Source organism: Anarrhichthys ocellatus, unplaced genomic scaffold, assembly GCF_004355925.1.
Source record: "Anarrhichthys ocellatus isolate YVR2014 unplaced genomic scaffold, GSC_Weel_1.0 scaffold53, whole genome shotgun sequence".
Classification (NCBI taxonomy): Eukaryota; Metazoa; Chordata; class Actinopteri; order Perciformes; family Anarhichadidae; genus Anarrhichthys; species Anarrhichthys ocellatus.
In genome coordinates this window covers 2,082,746-2,087,856 of record NW_022280083.1, presented here as the reverse complement: position 1 = coordinate 2,087,856, position 5,111 = coordinate 2,082,746, and the positions used below count along the sequence as shown (strand labels likewise).

General features: G+C 41.7%; 1 protein-coding gene across 1 annotated transcript in view; it reads left to right on the top strand.

Annotated features, from left to right (window-relative positions):
• The window catches only part of fras1 (Fraser extracellular matrix complex subunit 1), a 216,861-nt gene that overhangs the window by 107,724 nt on the left and 104,026 nt on the right, over positions 1 to 5,111 (top strand). The gene's annotated exons all lie outside the window — the stretch shown is intronic.

Here is a 5,111-nt window from a genome sequence, read left to right as displayed (position 1 = left end):
AGAGAGAGAGAGAGAGAGAAAAGAGATGCACAACTTCAGAAGCTGAGAGAGAGAGAGAGAGAGAGGATGGACAGGGAAATGATGGCAATGAAAGAGGAAGGTGCTGAGGAGTACGAAGATTGAAAAGTGGGCCAGGAATGTATTCCAGCTGTCATTCCACCTGTCACAGTGGATGGGTTCTAACTTTAACCCTTCTCACACAGAACTGAACAGGAAACTTTACTCTGCTGTTTGTCGTTAATTTAAGTCCATATTTGGCTCTCCAAATCATGTCTACTTTACTGCCATCTATGTTTCAGAGCTTCATACACCAGTTTAGATGACACCCCTCCCTCCCAGGCAGCCCCTTGTTTGCATGCATGTCCGAGCAGTATGAAGATTCACTTGAAGAGAATTGAAACCTTTTCCAAAACAGTTTTCATTGACCGTCGTTGCGTCGCGTCATGTCGTCGCGTCGCGTCATGTTGCGTCGCTGCTTTGCGTCGCTGCTTCACGTCGCTGCTTCACGTCGCTGCTTCACGTCGCTGCTTCACGTCGCTGCTTCACGTCGCTGCTTCACGTCGCTGCTTCACGTCGCTGCTTCACGTCGGTTGTTGTCGCCTCACACTACAGTTGCAGAGGTTAAATAAATGGTGATGGTTTTGAGTTCTTTAGGAAAATGTCGACACTCGAGAGTGATGTGTGAAATGGTTTTCAGCAGCTGACTTTCTCATTTTCAAAGTTGGAGTTCACACCGTACTTGATGTACCAAGAAGGAAAACATTTTTAGAACTCGCATGCTGAATGTGATCATAAATAAAGAAATATATATTCGCTTTGATAGATAATTTATTGATAAATCTCTTAAAGTTGATTTGAAACACGAAGCTGTTTGGAAGCAAATCAATCTAAAAAGTGATTGTAGACTTTAAAACGTAACAGTGACAGTGATGTTCATGATTTGTAGTCGATTGGCTGAAACATGCAAAAGCACCAGCGTAGTTCTTCACCTACTGTCAGAGATTTAAATCCCATGCTGATAGAAAAGAGCCATTTATCCACCCACAGTAAAATCACTGTGAAAAAGTCACTGTGGCTGGTGATTGGTGGTAATTATTCACCCTGAATGTGAAGAGGAAAGAAAAGCAAAAAGGGAAGTTGAGAGAGAATGAGAGAGCAACAAAGAAAAGGCACAGTTTGATTCGTTGTAAATGTACAGCGGGACTCATTCCGTAGAGGCAGTTTAAGTTTGCACACATTCTAAATAATGACACACAACACGGACAACAACATATGCGCACGATGCACCACAGGCTGCACACACTTGGGGTTGCAATGCATTTTATAATACAAATCTCCATTTCTTTCCAGGCGCTCTTTTAGTCACCCCATGTGTGGCCCTTTGCTGAAGCCGTGTGCATAGCAGGGGGGGAAATGCAGCGAGACTAGATGGAGAGAGAGAAAAATAAGAAAGAGAAACACAAACACATCTGTGTGGATGAGATAAACAAAACTTCAATTAAACTCTCACACTGAGAAGGTGAGAGAGCGCGTATCTCTTCTTAAGCGGCACAATTCTCTTAATTTGTTATTTGATAATACGTCTTTAGCGCATATCTTACATTTAAATACACAAAGTCTTCAATCAGGCTGATTATGATAGAGGCCTGATGTTACTGAGGGAATCAGAACAGGCAGTTGTCTCTGTGTCGTCGCTCCTGCGCGTCACAGTAAAGTAGCATAAAGTTGAACATTTCCACGGTTCCTCCAGGTTCCTCCAGCACCATGATGCTATTTTGAGAATCCTTCCCACAGTGAATGGCAGTCGCACATCGACCGTTTGAGTCGATGTGTGTGGACCGGTGGCAGACCGTCGCAGTCATCAGCTTCCCTCGTTCAAAGGATGAGACTTCAATGAGCTGCCTGGACGTGAAAACGATGGACGTGGCAGTAACTCTCCAATCAGAGCCAAGTATCTAAATGACCTGCTTTCCACAGAACACAAGCTTTCATGTTTTGTAAGCATTTCAAGTCGGCCACTCTTTTTGGTCACTTTCAAAGATCTTACCGCCCAAATATCTTACCGATTGGATCCGATTTCAGGCTGTTGAAGATGTTCAAGTCTGTGAAAGTCTCTACTCGAGGTTTGTGAAAAGACAAAGCTGGTTTTTTCTTCTCTAAATAGTCTCAAAGTGGTAAATTTCACCCTAAAAATCTAATATTTTTTCTCATCATATGGTCTAATTTAATAACAAATTGTATCGAAGTTTTCCTGCTAAATCGAAAGATAAATAACAACAACAGAGACTCAGGTGCATGGCAGAAATTCAGCAATGCCAAAAAGCTCCGAATGCAAAGCATCAAGGGAAATAAAACTGAAATGAAATATGTCAAAAAGGACAAAACTAAGTTGGAAGTAAAGCGTTTGTGGTGGTGAGAGGAATGCGTGTTTGTATGATGTTTTCCCCTGGTTAGAGGATAAAGAGACGCATGCAGAGAGGGGGAGAGGAGATATGGACGGTGTTACCTGAGGAGCAGCAGGGAATCAGGAGATTTACCATCGTGCTGCTCGCCAACAACTTCTGGCGATAACACCTTTTGGTTAACTTCTGGCGTCTTCCTTTAATTGAGTGAGATTTTCATCAGCATTTCTTGAATGGTGCTGATTAAATTAATTACACTCTCCTCGGGGGAATATCCCCTCGTCCTGCTGCGCTTTACACCCTAATGAAACCACTTTCTAATGAATTGCCCTCACTTCCCTTCCTCTACCTTTATTTTTATACCTTTGACTTGAGGAGCATGCGGAATATTCGACACTCTCCAAATGAAATACTTGCAGAGATCCAAAGAGAACCAATAAGAATGTGAAAGGTTATTACAAGGCTTTGTAGAGCTTGAGAACAATTCAGTTTACTGCACATTTGTGGAGGAACTGCCAGGGTTCACAAACCCTCTGGAGCTCCTCAAGGAACCTTCATGGGCTCTCCTAAGATTGTGTTTTGAAGAAGCCCTTGAAGTTCACAGCTATTTGCGATGTCGTGCTCAATGGGGTTCATAAAAAGCTGTGATATTATAATATACTCTTTGCAGATATTGTTCTGACTTTACAAACAAACACCAACTCATTGCCAATCAAACGTCTGCCTTCTGTTTCCCAAAGATCTCTTTATTTCTTTTTATTTTGAAGCTTGTGCTCATTCAAATGTACCTGAAGATTAAGAAAGAGGAACTGAAGTGGGTACTAAGTGGTCCATACTGGATGTAACCACTTTACATCTGATACTAATACATACAATTGTGAGGAGGTCAGGTATCAGCAATGAAATCAAATCAAATGTACAGCTTATACAAATGATAAGCTTCAAGGACGGGATTGATTTTTTGGGGGGTTTTAAGTGCTCTGAAAAGGTAACAGGGAATAATTTTGATCCACAACCAGAAGCATTACTCAGCAGCTTCCTCTAACAACCCTTACATGAACAGGAAGGACATTTGACAGCACAGCCAGAAGTGTCTAACACCGAGGAAGCTTCAACACAACAATTTAGATTTCATAAAAAGGCCACAAGTCACCTAACTGGTTTTTGGATCCATGCAAACAACCCCTGAAGATAAGACAAGACCAAGACCAAGACAAGACCAAGACCAAGACAAGACCAAGACAWGACCAAGACCAAGACCAAGACCAWGACCAAGACAWGACCAAGACCAAGACAAGACCAAGACAWGACCAAGACCAAGACAWGACCAAGACAAGACCAAGACAWGACCAAGACAWGACCAAGACCAAGACAWGACCAAGACAAGACCAAGACCAAGACAAGACCAAGACAAGACCAAGACATGACCAAGACCAAGACAAGACCAAGACAAGACCAAGAYCAAGACAAGACCAAGACCAAGACAAGACCAAGACCAAGATAAGACCAAGACAGTAAAATAACAATTATTAAGCGTAAAATAAATAATACTGACACTATTGCATAATAGCAATAAGAGTAAGGTAAATTAATTAAATAAAAATACAAAGTGTATAAGAAGTGAAACTACCACCAGTGCTGATGACTAATGTTAAATAAAGTGTCTTTGAAGAACATTTTTAGGAAGGATTGATGGATTTATGAGGTGCTTCCACAAACCTCCGACATCCCAGGGTTCCTCCAGAAAGGAACACATTGTTCAGATGTTAGAAGAACCTCTGAGGGACCTTTACACTTTATTTAGATCATAATGGGAACAACAGCATCATGTGAAAACAACATCTCTTATAGATATTCTAACGCACATGAACTCTGTGTGGAGGTGATCCATGAGGAGACTTTTTGTTGTTCCTTAATGTGCGTTTCATTCGTGGAACAGGACGGCAGCAGCAGCAGCAGCAGCAGCTTGTGAATGTGTGGTGAAGTTGTGAAGTAAACAGCGTCGTCGGTGCCAGAGAGCCGACTGTATCAGAGCCAGCGTAGTCACTGCACTCCTGTGCTTTCTGTCTCTGTTTCTGTGGCATCTGCTGTCAGACTGACGGCCGCCAGGAAGTCAGCTGTTGTTACACCAGTTTGTGTTGAAATGGGTTTTTGTTCTCTCTCTATTTGTTCACACTAACAGAGAGAGATTGTGGTCTTATTCTACCCAGACCTGGTCTTATTATACCCAGACACACACACACACACACACACACACACACACACACAGCACCCTGTAAGGAAACGACCGGCTTCCTCAAAGGTTGGCGAATGAGGCACTATCTTATTAAATATGTGCTCATTTTTATATATTTTCAGAACAGAAATGAGAACATTTAATAAAGCCATTCTCAGAAGTATTGTTTCATTTTGTTGACATATGAGAGTGAAAGTTTAGAGTCTTTGTATCACTCCATACATCTGACAATACTGTCAACAGACATCAGAAAACAGCATGTTTTTAGTACTAAATGTAGTATAAATGAGTCATGAGGAATGAACGAGTGAAGTTTGGTGAATGTAAGAGCTGCTGAAGTGGAGATTTATCATCAGAGTCTGAGAACAAACTCATTTAGAGGAAACGTCCTTTAAAGAGACGTTTAGTTCCATTACAGACATTTAGAGACTCTACAGGTGAACACATGAACTCATAGATATCACCATGAAACT